We start from the raw sequence: 21914 nt of genomic DNA on the forward strand, positions 1-21914 counted from the left end.
GGGAACCCTTCCACAGGATTTCTTTCTAAATAAATCCTGTTCTGGCATTTGAGCTCTCTTCCTGCTTATTTATTCTTTGGCTCTTTTGGTCTAACACCTTTCATTAAAAATACTGAAATCAAGAGGTCTGGTGTAATTTATCTAATGGATTATTAGTTCATTGTAGAACTAATTCTGAAATTCTAATCTGTTACTTCACTGTCTAGGGTTTGTTTCTAGCTTAATAAGACTTGAACGTGTAGAAAGTAAGAGAAGTGTTTCTAAAATGTTTTTCCTTCCATTGAGTTGACACACTGCATCCTTGTATCTGATTGATTCTTCAAGCAAAATGGCTAGAGTTTGTTCCCTCATTTACATGTCTTCTCCTCCACTTCTCCCCTACCTCCATGGCTTACGAAATAAGGATCTGATCATATCTTAAAGGAGAGTTTACTTTTTTTTTTTTTAACCTGTCCTTCACATTCTCTTTTTTTTTTTTTTTTTTTTTTCATTTTTCTTTTATTATTCATATGTGCATACAAGGCTTGGTTCATTTCTCCCCCCTGCCCCCACCCCCTCCCTTACCACCCACTTCACCCCCTCCCGCTCCCCCCCTCAATACCCCGCAGAAACTATTTTGCCCTTATCTCTAATTTTGTTGTAGAGAGAGTATAAGCAATAATAGGAAGGAACAAGGGGTTTTGCTGGTTGAGATAAGGATAGCTATACAGGGCATTGACTCACATTGATTTCCTGTGCGTGGGTGTTACCTTCTAGGTTAATTCTTTTTGATCTAACCTTTTCTCTAGTTCCTGGTCCCCTTTTCCTATTGGCCTCAGTTGCTTTAAGGTATCTGCTTTAGTTTCTCTGCATTAAGGGCAACAAATGCTAGCTAGTTTTTTAGGTGTCTTACTTATCCTCACCCCTCCCTTGTGTGCTCTCGCTTTTATCATGTGCTCATAGTCCAATCCCCTTGTTGTGTTTGCCCTTGATCTAATGTCCACATATGAGGGAGAACATACGATTTTTGGTCTTTTGAGCCAGGCTAACCTCACTCAGAATGATGTTCTCCAATTGCATCCATTTACCAGCGAATGATAACATTTCGTTCTTCTTCATGGCTGCATAAAATTCCATTGTGTATAGATACCACATTTTCCTAATCCATTCGTCACAGAGTTTACTTTTAAGGAATGTGTTCAAAACAATCATCCTTCTTTTTTGTTTGCTAACTTCCAGCTATAAGAATCTCACAGTGATCTGCATCTTTCCTTTGTCAGTCTTCTTTATATGGTATGAGATTAGCTTTGCTAAAGCATGATTCTGAAAACACCATTCTGCTGTTTACTAAAAAATATTCAAAGGCTCCTCACTGCTTCCTCTCACTACTTGCATGTAGTCATAGTCAAGTTTTGCTTTTTCATTGTCCTTTTCCTAAAAGCAAAACAAAACAAAAATCTCTTTATCTCTCGCTACCATTAATTTTGTTGTCAAAACCCTTGCATTAATTTGCTTATACTGCCATGGCACAGTGCTGCACAGTGAATGGCTACAACAACAGAAAGTTACTGTCTCACAGTTCTGAGGCTAGAAGTCTAAATCCAGGTTAATAAATTTACAGACATCTATTTGAGGCTGCGAGGATGAACCTTTCTTGCCTCTCTCCAATCTTCTGGTGGATTGCTGGCAATACTTAACAGTTCTTTGCTCAGGCTACATGAATCTGATCCTTCACATGGATTCATCTCAAGTCTCTGTGTCCAGATTTCCCCTTTGCATAAGGACACCAGTTATATTAGGTTAGGGCCAATTTCAGTGATGTCTTCTTCACCTGACCACATGTGCAAACATCCTCTTTCCACATAAAATTGCAATCTGAGGCAAGAGAGGTTATGACATCAACAAATTAATTTGGAGGGAACCACAGTTCAGATTATAACAAACCTCTGCATATCTAGGCCTTATATGGAAGTAGGATCTTCCATGAAACACCTTCTGATCTCCAGAAGGAGATAGCTTCCTTGCTGAGCCACTTGGTAATAATTTCCTCTCTCTACTTTATCACACATTTCAAGCAAATCAAAGGATTGTGTTTTTCTCTATTTGGTACTTTACCCCAAGTCTATAACACTGTCTACTATTCAGTGGACACTGAAAATATTTGCTAAGTTGAAGAGAGTTTCTTCTGTCCACTAGAGATGACTGGGATTTTAATGTGGTTAAATCCAAAAAGGAACTATACTTCTAGTTATATAGATACATCATAGTATTATGAAACAGTATAATATTGTGACTAGATGAATGTACTTGAGTGACAAATTGATTGTGTCACTGATATATGTATGTATCTAACCTAATGACACTACCTATGCTCTTATAAATTTCTCACAAATTTCTTTATTTATAAAGTAAGACATGTAATCCCTTCCTTGAAGAATTTGACTGAAACTTTCTTAACCTAATACACGCAACCCCTTAACCAAGGTTTCTGATATTGATGGCTAGTAGAGCTATTACCTAAGGCAGCTACAAATTATTTAGATTGCTGGTGAGATTTCTAAAGACTTGTAGGAAATTTTTTAAGAGTTTTGCCTGGTGCCTGTAGCTTACCTGTAATCCTAGCTATTTGCCAGTCAAGGCGAATAGATTGCAAGACCCTATCTCAAAAATAACCAGAGCAAAATGGTCTGGAGTTATGGCTCAAATGGTACAGCACCTGCTTTGCAAGTGCAAAGCCCTGAGTTTAAACCCCAGTCCCACCAAAAAAAAAAAAATTAATGTGACTATAGGTCACAGAGAAGCCTCCATAAAATCAGTAAAAAACCTTGTGTGCCACATTCATGAACAGAAAAAAAAAAAAACAATAAGGGACACTTTGTATAAGATTAAGGAAACAATGATCACTACTGGTCAAGGAGAACAGACAGCAATTGTACCAAATTAAGCTGCATATCCTACCTTTAACTCTAGTTGTGACACACAATTAGCCAGAAAAGCCATTTTCAAATATCAAGGGCAATACAAATAGCATTATTATCATCACTCACTCTTCAAAGCAGTGACCTTTACTTTGGGCTGGTTTCTTTGGCAAGGAAGTTTGGCATGAAACTACTAAAGTAACATTAAATGGCAAAAATCCATTCTTGTGACTATGTGATCTTCATGACAATTGAACTAAACACCTCCTTTCAGTCTCCAAGGTAGAAATGCTTCAGCAACCCACCTTAGACTCCCAGATAGCATATTTATCAAAATGAGTTAAAGTCACCTTGTGAGTAATTGCTGTGGAGGTGTTTTCACACAGCAGAGAGGCACATTTTCTGTGGGTTGTACGATTGATCACTAAGTTCTAGTAACAGGTGCATCTTGCTTCTGGGGCCTTGAAACATGACAGCCTGTAGAAAGACTACTAAAATCGCTTTGCTAACAAAGAAAAATCAATTGTTCTCCACAAGGAGGTGCCCTCCAGCACAATCAATATACAATAGGGCAATGCTGGGCTGTAAGCCTGTGAACAGATTTGAGCTTTTGATGAGATAAAAGGTGTAGAGAGAGGGAAGATGTTTTTCATCTCTCTGGTGGACTCAGAGATAAAGATATTTTTTGTAAGTTGCATCTGGTTTTCCTTCAGTAGATGCACTCATTTAAAGCCCAGTGTTATTTTCTTTGAGTCCTTTATAAAGTACCAATTTTACCTGTTTTCAGTTCAGAGTATGTGCTAGCAAGTTGGAGCTGGTAAGGGGCATACTTAGGAAGTAGTTCAAGCATCAAACCAGAGAGCCCTATAGAAACAGGAACCCTGTCAGTTGCATTGTTAAGAGGTCTGGATGAAAAGTCTGTAATATTTGTGATTTTTTTGCTAAATGTAAGACATATATGAATTAAGATGTCAGTCAAGTCTTAGTAGTTTTTGTGCATTTCTCTACTAACAAATCAGTAATGATCTGTCATTGACAGACATATGTTTCAAGAGCAAAAAATATGACATTTTCATGGCATTTGCAACCTCTACATATTTTTGTAAAGCTTGCTTGCATGCCAACAATCTTTGAAGCCAGGACAAAATTTGAAATCAACCTTAACTCCAGCTGTTCAGACAGGGGAAGGGCACACTTTCAGTAGCAGAGAATTTTATGTTGAGAACATAAAGTGCTTTTTCATTCAAAGGAATGTTATAGCTGAATAGTGTAGATAAAACCTATTGAACAATTGTCAGTAACTTTTCCTACTTAGCTGCAATGTTTATACGTGAACAGATTGGAAATGCAATGTTAAAAATATTAAATAGTCTTGCTTTGATAAAATCAGCAACATAATTCAGGATTTTCATGCAGAATTAGTTACATATTGATGGGTATGAAAAGAGATAATATTTAGTAATTTACATGGTTTGGGGAGTACACATTATTTAGGAGGAAATTTTTGTTCAATACAAATTACTTCATAAATGTCATTCACTAAATTTTCCAATCTCTTGAGTTTGAGCTTACCTAGATTAATCTTGTCCCTGTGACACTGTCTGGGCCATAGAGAAGCCAAGTAAATTTCTAGAAATAAGGCAATGCATCCAAAATAAAAATCTAGAAGTTCAACAGGCAGTGTAAGTAACTAAGACCAAAGTTTAAAGCTAGCAGAATACTATAGACTCAAAACCCAACAGGGATCTGTAAGAATGTTTTCTGTAACCAATGCCCTTGTAACTGTGCCCACTCTTCCACTGGAACAACTTAGACACAGCTATGCACTTTCCAGGTCTGCATTACCAGAAGAGGGCTGTATTTACCCCGAGTCAGACACTCTTACAGTCCACTCATTTCTCTCAGGAAATACTCCAAGGAATTTTTCTGGCAGATGAAATTTATTTTTAAAAAAAAAGAAGCATAGAGATCATGAAAAAAAAATACTTAAGTGAGCAACAGAAAGTGTAGAGCTGTAAGCAAAACTAAATGGATATTGATAGTGTAAAATACTGGTTTATATATGTAATTTTGAGATCATTATATTGTCTGGAAAATGGCAAAGTATTAATTTATATTAAGCTTTCATCAATTGAAGAGTTTTGCAATCTCTAGGATAAATGTTACTGGGTCAAGAAATGTTTTAACCATAAAAATATAAGTAATAAGCTAATGGGTATGAAATTTTAAAAACAAAAGGCTTAGAAGAGTAAAAAGACATAGAACAGAAGGAAAAAAATGCAGAAGAAATTACAAAATGATAGATTTAAACACTAAAATAGAAGCATGTAAACACATCAAATGTTCAGGAACTAAAATTACAATTTAAATCCAGCTATGGGGGAAGTGGAGATGAATGGATCACAGTCCTGGCCAGAAGTGTGAGTCCTTACCTGAAAAGCAGAGCCAATGGGACTGAAAGTGTAGGCTCAAGTGCTACAGTACCTCCCTGACAAGCATAAGACCCTTTTTTCAAACTCCAAAACCGTCTCCCTCAAAAACCAAATAATCTAAAGACATTAAACTCAAACAATGCTACTTACATAAGAAATACTTTCAATACTAAAATTAAGAAAGTTCAAAAAGGCAAGATAAAAAAATTACTGAATAACACTAAAAGAAGGTTTTTGAAAACACACTAGTATAAGTCAAAGTAGTCACTAAGGAAAGATGCATTATTAAAGTTCAAAGGGGCATTTTATAATGATGAAAGAATCAAGCTACCAGGAAAATAAAAGAATTCAATTTGTACACGCCTAAGAAAATAGACTCAAAATATATAATTCAGAATATCTCATAACTACAGGGAGAAATAGTTTTGTAATTATGTAAAAATAGTTAAGTTCTAGAAGAAATGAACATTATTTGACAAATACAGTATACTCAAAAACTTCAGAATATAAGCTAGATAAAGCTGAAAGTAAAAGGAATGTATTCGGCTGGTTACAATGGGGAAGTCTGGGCTTAGATCTTCAAGTTTCAGACATTGTTGTATCCATGAGTTTAAAACTGTCATAGGATTTTGGAATTTTTTTAGATCAGTTCTGATTAATTTTGTGCATTTGATTTCATTACCTTCTGTGCAAATGAGCTGTCTTTTTGAGATCTAGATATATAGATTCAAGCAAGTCTGAGTTTTATTTTTCTAGCATTGTAATTCCAATGGCAACAGAGAGTAGTTCACAGTAGTGTTTGTTAAAAAGATTTGGGGAGTATTCTCATCAACCTGTGACCTCTGAATTAAACATTGAAGACATGAAGATTGGGCAAGTACCCAATCCTGTAGCAAGCCTATTAAAATCTCAAGGAACCAGAGAAGAGTCTGAAAAAAAAGTTTTACATGATTGCATATGAAGTTTCAAAGTTAAGTTTTCCAGCACCATGACCCCAGAGGCATTTGTTGATGCTGGACTGTAACAGAAAATTACTAGAAGGGTTATTACAATTGGCATATTTTAGGTCCCAAATTCACCCTTGGATCACTTTAGCCAAAAAATAAAATACCCTTTTATAACTTATTATTTTAAAATAATTCTAAAATGTCACAAAGATTGCAATAATATTACAAAGAACTCACTTCATTGAAATTCATTATCAATTAACATTTGTGCACATTATCTATTTGTATGAGTTTGTGAGTGTGTATTTCCAACCACTCAGAGCATGAATAGTGAAAACAGTATGGTCCATTATCTAATTCAGGATTTATTTTCCTAATTACAGTGTTTTTTTTTAATATATAACCATACCACTATTGTCAAAATCAAGAATGTTATGTCAATATAATAGTGTTATATATTAGAGTAGTATTTAAATTTCATCCATTGTCCCAATAGTAATCTTTTGGAATTTTTTTTCTCATCCAGATTATAATCCTGGGCTATGTACTACATTAGAATCAATTTGTCAGCCTCAAGACATTGGCTTTTTGAAAAGTGTAGCCTAGTCATTTTTAAAAACCTTTCCTGGATATATCTGATATATTTTTGTTATTTGATACAGGCTTGCATTCCTGGTAGGAATACTACACTAGTGAGGTTTTGTCCTTTCCAGGATCTTCCATATCCCAAGAGACACATAATACTGTAAATGTTGTCACTTTGCTAAAATAGAATTTGCATGTTTTTTCTCCTTAAAAATCACTAATTTTGCCCTTAATTGCTAAAAATTTATAGAGAAATACTTCAAAATTATGTATATATACAAAATTCTTTATTGAAATCTCATTCTCTAATTTAATTATTATTGACAGATCTTGCCTGAAACATCTATTATGAAAGCTGCAAAAATTTGAGGTATTCTCACTTGATATAGGTTTTATAATTGACAGAATGTAACAACTGTTAGTCCCATTCATGTTGTATAGATTGAAGGAGATATGTCCCAAAAGAAATAGGATTTTAGAGGCAATGAGGGAGAACATTAGGCAGACACATCATTATTGTCACAGTCTACAGTTGGCTAGTTTAATAGAACTCTGACACCCAGCTACAAATGTGTCACTGAGTTCACCAGGCATGGTGGCTCACATCTGCTATCTTAGCTATTTGGTAGGTATAGATGGGAAGGACCTCAGTTCGAGGCGAATCTAGGCAAAAAGTTAGTGAGACCCCATCTCAACCAATAGCTGGGCATTGTGACTCACACCTGTCACCATAATTATGTGGGAAGCATAAAATAAGAGGATCACAGTCCAGGCTGGTTCAGGGAAAAACATAAGATCCTATTTGAAAAAAGTAATTAAAGTAAAAGGGACCAGGGAAGCACTTGCCTATCAAGCGTGAGGTGCAGTATCACAAAGAAAGTGTCACTGACTTCAAAGTCTACTTCAAATCAATCACAATATTCTTTCTCTAAATAAATGTTTTATTAGGACATATTCATTATACAGGGGAGATTCATACTGACAATTCCGATCGGACTTATATTGTACATTATGTACATTGCCCCATCATCTCTCCCCCTCAACCCCCTCCCCACCCCACTTAAAGCAAATGCAAGCGATTTCTTAGTTCTGTTTCATATAGATGTATGAAGCCCACCCACCACATACCATCACTCTCCCTCCTCCCACTAGTATCCCCACAAACACACTGTACCTAGACAGTAGGTACCTAACAATACTCTTCTAATTCAAGGAAATCCCACCAAATAATTATTTCTAATAGGATGACGGCCATTTGTGGTCACGTATCCAATGACTAAGAGCATGATTCTATGGGTCTTAAATCCCCCTCTCAAAAAGGTCACCTATAGTCTACTTCAGCTAAAGTCCTTTGCACTTCAGTGAGGTTGTTTCATGGTATTCCCTTCATACTGTCCAGATAGAGATGATATCTGGAAAATAAATCATTCTAAAACATAGGGGCATAAAACAGTACTTATACATTTCTCTTGGTTCTGGGAGCTGTCTCGCCTTTGTCAGGTGGTTCTTACTTGTGGTCTTTCATGTTTCAGTAACTGGGTGGCTTAGGCCAGATTATTTCACAGAATCCTCAATGTCTGGCCATTGTTGGTGTATCAGCCAAAACAGGGCCTCTCCAGGAAGCCCAGGAACATCCCAAGAAGACAAGTGAGGTGCTACCTTTTCCTCCATGACTACAACTCAGAAGTCACATAGCATCACTTCTTCAATACATTATTAATTGAAACAGTCAAAGCCCTTCCTCATAAAACAGAATGGAACATGGACTTCTAAATTCTTAATGGGAGAGATGTCAAAGATTTCTGGTGTTGCAATTTTTAATTGCCATAACTAACCAAATACTCTGACCTTAACTTCAATATTTTGTCATAAAATTCTGCTTTATATCTTCTTCCTCCTTTATTGGATGACCTTCAGTTGGACACTAATCCCCTATAGTGTCAGTAGGAATGTGGTGGTAATGCATATATTCTTGACACCCAATGCCTAGATCCATCAATTCATTATGGATTGAAAAATAGTGATATCCTAATTCTATTATTCTTTTTTTTTTTTGCTATCTGAAATACTTTTATAAGGTTAAACATCTTTTTAAATAGGTCAATATAGAAAAAGCAGAATAAATAACTGATTCTTTTCCTTTTTAACAGTATCTTTTAATGGTGGAAAATAAGTTTTTGTCTCATTTTGATTTGTGTTGTTTCATATTCCTAAGAATTCATGAGCCCACACAGCTATGCTCAACTAATTTATAGCAAAGCTTCCAACACATCCAATAGAAAAGACGGTCTTTTCAATAAATGGTACAGAAATAGCTGGAAGTCATAATCAAAAGAATAAAATCAGACACCTACCTCTACTACTTAAACAAATTAACTCAAAGTGGATTAAACCTAAATATAAAGGTAAAATTATAAACTCAGAAGAAAATGTTGAGATATATCTTTGTGAATGGACTTGGCAAAGGATTCTTAGATGTGACAGAAGGGCACAAATAATGGAAGAAAATGTAGATAAATTAGACCACCAAAATCTGAAAATTTTATGCTTTCATGACATGACCAAGAAAAACAACCCACAGACTGGAGAAACTATTGGTGACTCATATGGCTTATAAGGACTTAATCCTTATATATAATCCTTATATATATTGTAAATGTATTTTATAAATACATTTATAGTAAATATATTTTTAAAAAACTTTTACAATTCAGTAATAAGAAGACAAAAAGCACAATTTAAAAACGGGCAAAGCATCTGAACAGATATTTCATCAAGGAAGAAATAAAATTGATCAGTGACTAATTGAAAAAAATGCTTGATATCATTAGTGATTAGAGAGATGCACATCAAAACCACTACTTCACACCCACTAGGATGACTTGAATGAAAAAGTCAAATGATAATAAGCATTGGCAAGTATGTGGAGAAATTAAAACTATCACATATGATTTATGGGAATCTAAAATGGTGCATATCACTCTCAAAAACAGTCTGGTAGCTAATCAAATGTTTAAATATGGAGTTATCATATGGTCTAGCAAGTTCACTCCTAATTATATAACTGAGAGAAGTTAAAACATACACCCACACAAAACCTTGTACACAAATGTTTGTAGTAATATCATTCATAAATGTGGTCTATCCATACAACAAAATATTATTCAGCCATTCATGGGAATGAATACGGTTCCCTGACACAACATGGATGAAACTTGAACACATTATGCTAAGAGAAAGAAGCAAGTCATGTAAGTTCACATATTCTATGATTCTTTGCATATAAAATGTCCATAGCAGGAAAATCTATTGAGACAGAAAGTAGATTAGTGATTATTGAAGGCTGGAGGGATAAGGAGGATGATAGCTAAAGCTATCATCTTTTTGAGGTGATAGTTAGAATCTGTGAATAGATTTTATTTATTTATTTATTTTGGACCTTTTTTTATTTTTTATTTTATTCAGGTATGCATACAATGTTTGGGTCATTTCTCCTCCCTGCCCCCTGCCCCCTCCCATCCCCCCCTCCTTCTCCCTCCCACCTCCTCGCTACCAGGCAAAAACTATTTTGCCCTTATCTCTGATTTTATTGAAGAAAGAGTATAAGCAGTAATAGGAAGGACCAAGGGATTTTGCTAGTTGAGATAAGGATAGCTATACAGGGAGTTGACTCACATTGATTTCCTGTGCATGTGTGTTACCTTCTAGGTTAATTCTTTTTGATCTAACCTTTTCTCTAGTTCCTGGTCCCCTTCTCCTATTGGCCTCAGTTGCTTTAAAGTACCTGCATTAGTTTCTCTGCATTGAGGGCAACAAATGTTATCTAGTTTTTTGCGTGTCTTACCTATCCTCATACCTCCCTTGTGTGCTCTCGCTTTATCATGTGATCAAAGTCCAACCCCTTGTTGTGTTTGTCCTTGATCTAATGTCCACATATAAGGGAGGATATACGATTTTTGGTCTTTTGGGCCAGGCTAACCTCACTCAGAATGATGGTCTCCAGTTCTATCCATTTACTTTCAAATGATAAGATTTCATTCTTCTTCATGGCTGCATAAAATTTCATTTTGTATAAATATCACATTTTCTTAATCCATTCATCAGTAGTGGGCATCTTGGCTGTTTCCATAACTTGGCTATTGTGAATAGTGCTGCAATAAACATGGGTATGCAGGTGCCTCTGGAGTAATCTGTGTCACATTCTTTTGGGTATATTCCCAAGAGTGGTGTTGCTGGATCATATGGTAGATCTATGTTTAGATTTTTAAGAAGCCTCCAAATTTTTTTCCAGAGTGGTTGTACTAGTTTGCATACCCACCAGCAGTGTAAAAGAGTTCCTTTTTTCCCACATCTTTGCCAACACCTGATGTTAGTGGTGTTGCTGATGATGGCTATTCTAACAGGGGTGAGGTGGAATCTTAGTATGGTTTTAATTTGCATTTCCTTTATTGCTAGAGATGCTGAGCATTTTTTCATGTGTTTTTTGGCCATCTAAATTTCTTCTTTTGAGAAAGTTCTGTTTATTTCACTTGCCCATTTCTTTATTGGTTCATTAATTTTGGGAGAATTTAGTTTATTGAGTTCCCTATATATTCTGGTTATATCAGTCCTTTGTTCGATATGTAGCTGGCAAATATTTTCTCCCACTCTGTGGGTGTTCTCTTCAGTTTAGAGACCATTTATTTTTTTGAGCAGAAGCTTTTTAGTTTTATGAAGTCCCATTTATCTATGCTATCTCTTAGTTGCTGAGCTGCTGGGGTTCCATTGAGAAAGTCCTTGCCTATACCTATTAGTTCCAAAGTATTTCCTACTCTTTTCCGTACCAACTTTAGAGTTTGTGGTCTGATATTAAGATCCTTGATCCATTTTGAGTTAATATTGGTATTGGATGATAAACATGAATCTAGTTTCAGTTTTTTGCAGACTGCTAACCAGTTTTCCCAGCAGTTTTTGTTGAAGAGGCTGCTATTTCTCCATCATATATTTTTAGCACCTTTGTCAAGACAAGTTGGTTATAGCTGTGTGGCTTCATATCTGGGTCCTCTATTCTGTTCCACTGGTCTTCATGTCTGTTTTTGTGCCAGTACCATGCTGTTTTTATTGTTATTGCTTTGTAATATAGTTTGAAGTCAGGTATTGTGATACCTCCAGCATTGTTCTTTTGACTGAGTATTGCCTTGGCTATTCGTGGCCTCTTGTGATTCCATATAAATTTAACAGTAGAATTTTCAATCTCTTTGATGAATGTCGCTGGGGTTTTGATGGGAATTGCATTAAACATGTAGATTACTTTTGGGAGTATAAACATTTTTACTATGTTGATTCTACCAATCCATGAGCATGGGAGATCTCTCCACTTTCTATAGTCTTCCTCAATCTCTTTCTTCAGAAGTTTATAGTTTTCCTTGTAGAGGTCATTCACATCCTTTGTTAAATTTACACCTAGGGATTTGATTTTTTTTTTTTGAGGCTATTGTAAATGGGATTGTTTTCATATATTCTTTCTCAGTTTGTTCATTATTATTGTATAGAAATGCTAATGATTTTTCTATGTTGATTTTATATCCTGCTACCTTGCTATAGCTGTTGATGGTGTCTAGGAGCTTTTGAGTAGAGTTTTATGGGTCTTTAAGGTATAGGATCATGTTGTCTGCAAATAGGGATATTTTGACAGTTTCTTTACCTATTTGTATTCTTTTTATTCCTTCTTTTTGCCTAATTGCTCTTGCTAAGAACTCCAGTACTATGTTGAATAGGAGTAGAGATAGTGGGCATCCGTGTCTCATTCCTGATTTTAGAGGGAATGGTTTCAGTTTTTCTCCATTAAGTATAATGCTGGCTGTAGGTTTGTCATATGTAGCTTTTATAATGTTGTGGTAGTTTCCTTCTATTCCTAGTTTTCTTAGAGCTTTTATCATGAAATGGTGTTGGATCTTATCAAAGGCTTTTTCTGCATCTATTGAGATGATCAAGTGGTTTTTGTCTTTGCTTCTCTTAATGTGGTTTATTACATTTATTGATTTTTGTATGTTGAACCACCCCTGCATTCCTGGGATGAAGCCTACTAGGTCATGGTGAACGATCTTTTTGATGTGTTGTTGAATTCTGTTTGCCATTATTTTATTGAGGATTTTTGCATCAATGTTCATTAAGGAGATTGGCCTATAGTTCTCCTTTTTTGGAGATGTCTTTTCATGGTTTTGGGATAAGTGTAACACTGGCTTCATAAAATATGTTAGTCAGTTTTCCTTCCCTTTCTATTTCATGGAACAGTTTAAGGAGGGTTAGCATTAGTTCTTCTTTAAAGGTCTGATAGAATTCAGCAGAGAATCCATCAGGTCCTGGACTTTTCGTTTTTGGGAGACTCTTGAATGCTGCTTCAATTTCATTTTGTGTTATAGATCTATTCAGGTGATTAATTTCCTCTTGGTTCAGTTTTAGATGATCCTAAGTATCTAGAAATCTGTCCATTTCTTCAAGATTTTCAAATTTATTTGAATATACTTTCTCAAAGCAGTCTGTGATGATTTCCTGGACTTCCATGGTGTTTGTTATTGTCTCCCATTTTACATTCCTGATTTTACTAATTTGGGTTTTTTCTCTCCTCATTTTAGTCAGGTTTGCCAGGGGTCTGTCAATCTTGTTTATTTTTTCAGAGAACCAACTTTTTGTTTCACTAATTATTTGTATGGTTTTTTTGGTTTCTGTTCATTGATTTCAGCTCTTATTTTTATTATTTCTCTCCTTCTATTTGTTTTGGGATTTGCTTGTTCTTGTTTTTCTAGGAGTTTGAGATGTATCATTAGGTCATTGATTTGGGATCTCTCAGTCTTTTTAATATATACACTCATGGCTATAAACTTTCCTCTCAGGACTGCCTTTGCTGTGTCCCATAGGTTCCGGTAGGTTGTGTTTTCATTTTCATTGACTTCCAGGAACTGTTTAATTTCTTCTTTTATTTCATCAATGACCCATTGTTCATTAAGCAATGAGTTATTCAGTTTCCAGCTGTTTGCATGTTTTTTGTCTTTATTTTTGTTTTTGAGTTCTAGTTTTATTGCATTGTGATCAGATAGAATGCATGGTATAATTTCTATTTTTTTATACTTGCTGAGGCTTGCTTGGTGCCCTAGGATATTTTCTATTGTGTAGAAGTTGGATGAAATGTTCTGTAGACATCAACTAGGTCCATTTGATCTATGGTATGTTTTAGATTTAGGATTTCTTTATTGATTTTTTTTGTTTGGATGACCTATCTATTGATGATAGTGGGATGTTAAAGTCTCCCATGACCACTGTGTTGGAGCTAATATATGCTTTTAGGTCCTTTGGGGTATGTTGGATAAAATTGGGTGCATTGACATTGGGTGTATATAGGTTGATAATTGTTATTTCCTTTTGGTCTATTTTCCCTTTTATTAGTATGGAATGTCCTTCTTTATCTCATTTGATCAATGTAGGTTTGAAGTCTACTTTGTCAGAGGTAAGTATTGCTACTCCTGTCTGTTTTGGGGGGCCATTGGCTTGGTAAATCTTCTTCCAGCCTTTCATTCTAAGCCTATGCTTTTTTCTGTCAGTGAGATGGGTCTCCTGTAAGCTACAAATTGTTGGATCTTCCTATATAATCCAGTTTGTCAAATGATGCCTTTTGATGGGGGAATTAAGTCCATTAACATTAAGTGTTAGTATTGATAGGTGTGTGGTGATTCCTGTCATTTAGTTGTCTTAGTTGTTTGAGGGTTTGATTGTGTGTAGCTAAATTGATGTTACTCTCTACTTTCTTGCTTTTTCTTTTCCTGTAGTTTGGTACTGGTCATAGTTATGTTGGGTTTCACTTTCTGTGTACAGAATCCCTTGAAGAATCTTTTGTAGTGGTGGCTTTGTCATCATATATTGTTTTAGTTTCTGCTTATCATGGAAGATTTTTATTGCTCCATCTATTTTGAATGATAGTTTTGCTGGGTAGAGTATCCTAGGGTTGAAGTTATTTTCATTCAGTGCCCAGAAGACCTCACCCCAAGCTCTTTTTGCTTTTAATATTTTTCTTGAGAAGTCTGCTGTGATTTTGATGGGTTTACCTTTGTATGCTATATGTTCTTTCTCTCTTAAAGCCTTCAATATTCTTTCTGTAGTCTCTGTATTTGTTGTTTTACTGATAACATGCTGGAGGTAGTTCTATTTTGTCGGGTCTGTTTGGAGTTCTAGAGGCTTCCTGTATCTGTATGGGCATAGGTTTCTCTAATTATTTTCTGTAATTTTTTGTAATTATTTTGTTAAATATATTTTGCATTCCTTTTTCTAGCCCATCTTCTCCTTCTTCAATACCCATGATTCTCAGATTTGGTCTTTTGATGGAGTCAGTAAGTTCTTACATTTTCTTTTCACAGGTCTTGAGTTATTTAACTAATAGTTCTTCAGTTTTTCCCTTAATTACCATTTCATCTTCAAGTTCTGAGATTCTGTCTTCTGCTTGTTCTAGTCTGCTGGATTGGCCTTCCATTTTGTTTTGTATTTCTGTTTTGTTCTTTTTTCTGAGGTTTTCCATATCCTGAGATTCTTCCTCTTTAATATTGTCTATTTTCATGCTGAGTTCATGTATCTCTTTATTTATCATGTTCTTTATTTCACTTTGATGTTTATACAGTGCTTCTATACTTTCTTTATTTTTTCTTGTGCTTTCTCAAATTTTCTATTTTTGTTGTCTTGGAATTTCTTGAGTGTCTCCTGTACATTTTGGTTGACCATATGCAGCATCATCTCTATAAAATTCTCATTGATTACTTGCAGGATTTCTTCTTTCAGAGTGTTCTTGTGGGTTTCATTGGGTTCTTTGTCACAGTTAATTTTGTTTTGTTTGAGTCTGGATCTGGGTATCTGTTTTCTTCTTTTCCCTTGGTTCCTGTACTAATTTATTATTGGGGGAAAAATGGTTTCCCTCTTTTTCCATCTTCCCATCATTGTCCTTGCTATTGTTACTGTCCCTGTACTGTGTGTAATTTAGTATTGTCTAGCTTGTAATAATAACAATGGTGATATCTAGAATGGAAGGGTGAGAGGAGAGGGAAAGCAAAGAAGGTAAAGAAAAAGGGAAAAAACCAAAGCAAACAAACAAACAAACAAAACCCCAAACAAGCAAACAAAAAAAACGGAGCCAAAGAAATAAACAGGGAGAGACAGTGTACTAATCAGTGATAAGCTAAACAGGCTTTAGAGAGACAGAGAGAGGATACTAATAAAAAAAACCCCAAGTTCAAATGCAATAAAGTTTCAGTCTTAATAATTTTGGTGTTGGTCCTTCAATCTCCAGTACTGAAGACTTCTCAGTGTCTGAGGAGTAATTCTGTCATTTTCTCATCAAAGGGGAAAAAACAAAAAAAAAACCAACCAACAAACAAAAAAATCCCAAGTTCAAATGCAATATAGTTTCAGTTAGTCCTTCAGCATCCAGTCCTAGTTCTGTCATTGTCTCATCAAAAGAAGAGAAAAAAAAAAAAAAAAAAGGAAGTCTAGAGACAGCAGCTTTGTGAATGTCTATCTGAGGCTGCAGCTCATCTGCCTCCTACTGTCAGCCATCTGCTGCTGCAGATTTTGTTTATTTAGAGTTCTCCTGGACACATGCCCCTTTTGTTTTCTCCAGCATACAGCCCCACCTGTCTTTTGCAATTGCATTCTTTTTGTTATTTAGAGTTTGCATAGGGAGTGCCCCTCCCCCATGCTCCAGAGCTCAGGGCACCCCACCCTCTTTGCTACACATCTTTTGGTTTTTTTTTCAGCTGCTTGTTTATTACTCAGTTTGGTTTTTTCTCTTTTTTTCCTGGGTGGGGGTCAGTCTGTCTAGGGGGCTATGCTGATCTGGCCCAGGGTTGTCTGTGGGAGTACCACATGCCGCTTAGCTCACCTGGTGGTCTGCTTCTCCCAAGCAGGTTAGATGCTGGTGTCTGGTGGCACGGGAGCCCTCCTGGTTTCTCTGTTTAACGTGGAGTGGGGATGCTATCCACGGGCTGAGTTGTTGGAGGTGTCAGAGTTTTACCTCTTCTTGGTGGATTTTCCTGCAAGGTGTATCTCCAGTGTCTCTCTAAAATTTTACTTTAGTAAGCACGCTTTCTGCTTCCTCCCTCTAGTCACCATCTTGGAATCTGTGAATATATTTTAAAAACATTTAATTGTACACTTTGAGTGAATTGTACAATATGTAAGTCTCATCTCAATAAATCTGTCTAAAATTTAACTTCTGAAAGCCAAGCACCATGGCTCACATCTGTAATTATAGCTACTTGGGAAGCAGAAATTGGGAGGACTGCAGTTAGAGGTCAGCCCAGGGAAAAAGCTAACAAGACCCCATTTCAACAAATAACCCTACCCCAGGTGCTAGTTTTGTTCATCCCAGCTGTGCTGGAGGCAAATGTAGGAGGATCATGATCCAAGGGCAGTGTAGGCAAAAAATGCAAGACTCTATCTCGAAAAAATTACTAAAACCAAAGGGGTTGGGGGCATGGCTCAAGTGATAGAGACTGCCTCACAAGCTTGAGTTCAAACCTCACTACCTCTAAATAAAAAAATTAACTCATGGATTAAGACATATTTAGCATGTATTTATTTTATTGTATTTACCCTTTTTGTGCTACTCAAATTCTCAAATGTGAACAGTGAAAACCAGATTGGTTCTTGAGTCTCATTGGTATATCATCTCATTGATAGTTTTCTTAGTATATACATGCAAAGATTTCCTATGCTCCTATTTTGGATATCCTACAAAGAGCTGGACTCCATATCCCTTCATGGGGATGATCAGCACATCATCGGTCTGTAGTTACTGGGATATCATAGTTATTTTCATGCAGTTTCTGGGGATGTCATTGTCTTAGGCATTTTTATCAGACACAATTAGGTTGTTGGTTTGTTTTGTTTTAAAATAAAGTACACATTGAACATGAGGACTTCAGGGTTTTTAGTTAAACTCTTCTGTCTTCAGCTGTATCTCCTTTCTCACATGACAAGAATCCTAGTTCTCAATGATATTGAGACCTATGTAGGATCACATAATTACTCATTTGATTTATCCCACTTTACACATACCTCAAAATAGGAAAAGTAATACTACCAACAACCATACAATTATCAAAATATGCTTTTTAAATTATTCTTTTTTTGAGTTTAGGGTATATTGCACTAGGGATTCACAGTCACATTTAAAGTATAGCTCTGTGGTAGAGTATTTGTTGGGTTCAGTACCCAGCACCCCCACATGAACACACAAAATCACATCTCTGTTTGGCTGTCCTACTAATTGAATACATATCTTAGCTCCTTTATGTTCTTTTAAAAATTACATTTAGAAATTTAAATTTTTGTTTTATGATTATGTGACATATGTAAAACTTTCCAAACTCAATCATAACTCTGCTACCATGGAAGATGTAGAAAGCTACACAGAATGTTATACTCAGTACCACACAAAGAAGAAAAAACTCATATAATATAATGGTGCAACTTTTTTAGCTTATCAGGGAACTAAGATTGAAAGGTAGCCAGATGAACTGAATTCCAAAAGAAGAGAGGTCCCTTCAAGAAGAGACTGGGCAGAATAGAAGAAGAAGTGGCAGTCCTCCAAAGAGTAATCCAAAAGGAGTTTTTACTTCTATTTCCTGCATAAGGAGAAGAGAATGTTTCTCCTTTCCCCCCCCCCCACTTTTATCCTGTTATACTAGGTTCCTTTTCTAATAAATTTTACTATCATTTTCACTATAACAAAAAGAAACTACAATGTTAATGAATTCTTCAAATAGTATCTTAGAACTCTGTAAGCATTAGATTCAAGGGAGTTGGCACCCACCAGCCAGTCCCTTGTCATTGAATTTCTACTGGTTGTTTTGAAAAAAGGATGGCCTACAATGTATTTAACTAGCTTACCAACGCTGAATATTTAAATATTTCTTTCCCTGCTCACTTTGATTCCACAATTTTGGAACCTCTGTGTAACATACTAGACTAACTAGTTCCTGTTTCTTCTTTGGATAATCCATGCTCTTTTTGCCCTCTGCTTTTTCCCCTCTGTGCTAACATCTAGTTGGAGTCCCTCTTTTCTCCTGCTGTAGCTACAACACTGTATTTACCTCTTCTAAATGCCAAGAGTTATGTTTTTATCTTCACATATTTTTGGATTCTATGATCTTTCTGGATATGAGACATTATACACTTTAAGAAAATTATTTTTCCCTAAAACAGAAAGCAAACAATGTTTTCAGATCTTCACCAATGTTCCTCCTAAGCTCAGAGTATGCTTACATCTCCCTGTGGCTAGAAATAAGTCAATTACTCTAATATTCAATAACTCCCCCGAACTTCCCCAGCCTTAACTGAAAAGATTTCATTGATTTGTTTTTGCATGGTTACCTTTTATGCAGGAATATAGCTTTGTTATTTTCTCTAAAGTGACCTTGACATGGATGATTTGCCTGCTAGTTGATTTAACTTTAGTAAAAGTTAAAATAATGGATGAACCAAACTGGGGTACATTGTACACATCTATGGTAATGCCACAAAGAAATGCAGTATATAACTATGATATACTAATAAAAAATGCTTTAAAAATAGCATAACAGCTTATTATGTAGCCTAGCATTTTCATTTCTGAAAATTTAACAAAAAATAAAGTATAAGAAAAAAGTATACAGATAAATCAACCCATAATTTAAGAGAGTATCTATAAACAAATATAAAAACAAACCCAGAAGCAATTAAATATTCAGTATTAGAAAATGTGGATAGTAGATTTCAGAACTCCTATAATATTAAACTTTACTCAACCCTTAAAAATCATGCTATCCAAGGATACCAAGGAACACAGAAAAGCTTTCTGGTCATCAGTCAGTTGTTTCAGAATTAATTCTAGGTTATGCAGCAAATTTGAAACTAGATGGGATTTCTTGTTCAAAGCAAAAACAAAAATGGGAGAAGTTCTTGAGAGGAACTGCAGACAAAGCATTTGAAATCCCAAAACCCTTCTGTTTTGCATCTACCAGGATTAACATTGGCCTTGAAATAGTGTTTTCTATACTAGTAACCTCCAATAACAAGATATGCTTTTGTAAGAAATGTTTCCTCATGGCTGACAGACAGGTTCAGAGCTCCTTCATATTTAGCCTCCCTCCTTGCCACACCAAGGAGTCACCTCAGGACGTTACTAAGCTCCATGGGAAGGCTAGACTCTTTTAGCAGTGTATAGAGTCTATATTTCTCTTTTCTAACTCATCACTATTGGTTTACTCTCTTAAGCACTCTTGCTATTCAGTCTAAGTATAGAGATAAAATAAAGACACTATTTTTCTGATCACTTCCTCCAACCCATAGGCAAAGTTTGGATATACCCTATGTCAAAGTCAAAATGATTGATTTCTCTAGGAGCAGGAAACAGTCCATACCAATAGACTTGATTAAGAGTAAGAAGCAAGGCAGGTCTGAAATGCCCAGCCAACACAACCCAGGATAGTTCTGCAAATGACCTTCATGGTTCTAATCTTCTGTTTCTAGATGACAGAACAGGTGACAGTAACAGGGATGTTAGTGTCTTTCCTGGGTCATGTGCTTGGGAAAATACTTGCTCAAGACTGCCAGGCTCATTTATGCCTGCTTCTTTTCATGTCTGTATACGTAGAAATTTGAATTTCATTGTTCATTGTCCTCTAGTGTGTTTTATCGAGCTCTCACTACAACATGATTACTCAGTAATTGTTTAATATTTTACTAATACACATGTTGTAGATGGTCAAATTTAGGCAGCTTATTATTTCAATTAGTTGCAAGGCACCAATATAGAATAGAGATAGAACAAACAGTAATGTACAGTTAAAGGGTAAGTTTTAGAAGCTTTCCAGGAGCTGTGTAACATGCTCCCATCTGCCACTGAAGATGTCTCCGTGTGTTTGAACACCTCCCATCATCTACACTGTGCTGACTAAGCCCAAAGTGAATGTCACAAATAAGTTTAAGAAAAAAGTCTTTGTAGGCTTAACTGTGTTGATTTTGGTGTTCATTCTGGTTGTATTCTTCAGTTGTATTTTCCAAGGAGCTAGCTAATTTCTACCAGTCTCTGTCCTTTGATCCTGAATTTAAATTACTGGATTGGGGGCAAAGAGACTATCCTGAAGTTCTTCTCTTATGTAGTTCTGTGCAATTAAATATTTATTCCATTCTGTAGCAAGTTTTCCACAGCTGAGCACAAAATAGTTACCAGCAAATTATAATCAGCAAATTCATTTGTGCCTCCTCCTCTTCGCATCTGGTGGTTTATCATAAATATTATTAGGAAAGTTATCTTTTAGTTATCTTTTTTTTCTTATTTAGTCTGGTCAGTTTTGAGATCCAAGGGCTTGATATTCTTTTCAGTCACACTTCATCTTTCCAGCTCCAAACATCATTGTCAAGTAGACTCACTGTGCACTGGTTACCAGTTTGTTTGAGTCCAGTAATACAGAATGCCTCCACCCCAAACAATTATGTGAAAAGGGCTTCTTACTTACACATAGGCAGGAGGGACAACAGAAGCCTAAGATTTATTGTAAATCCACCAATAACTGCCTGGGAAGGATGGAGTCTAATGTGCATCACAACTGAGGGACCCCAGAAAGCAGCCCACTCCAGGGTCACAGGATCTGCTGGGATAAAGCACTGAAGGACATCCAGCTTGGGGTTGGGGGAGAGGGGACTGGAACAGAGCCTGGGCCAACCCAGCTGTGTTTCTATTTCCAGATGATGTGTTTACTGGACATTCTAGTTATTCTTGAGAACCACAAGTGAAAAAGGAGGGAGAACAGTGTTAATCCCAGGCCACCAAGAGCACTGTCCTACAACCACCACCTATAATTGAATTTGATTTAGTCTGATTTACTTTTTTGTAAAAGTAGGTCCACTTTTTCATCTTGTTAATTTCACTTCTGACGGTATTTGTAACTCATGTTACAAACCCTGTGACAATGAATAAAATTAATATCAGTAGCCCACCTGGTCAGTTCTGTTAGTCATTAAAACTGTAGACTTTTGTGACAGTATCTTCA

The sequence above is a fragment of the Castor canadensis genome, chromosome 2 (assembly GCF_047511655.1).
Source record: "Castor canadensis chromosome 2, mCasCan1.hap1v2, whole genome shotgun sequence".
Taxonomy (NCBI): domain Eukaryota; kingdom Metazoa; phylum Chordata; class Mammalia; order Rodentia; family Castoridae; genus Castor; species Castor canadensis.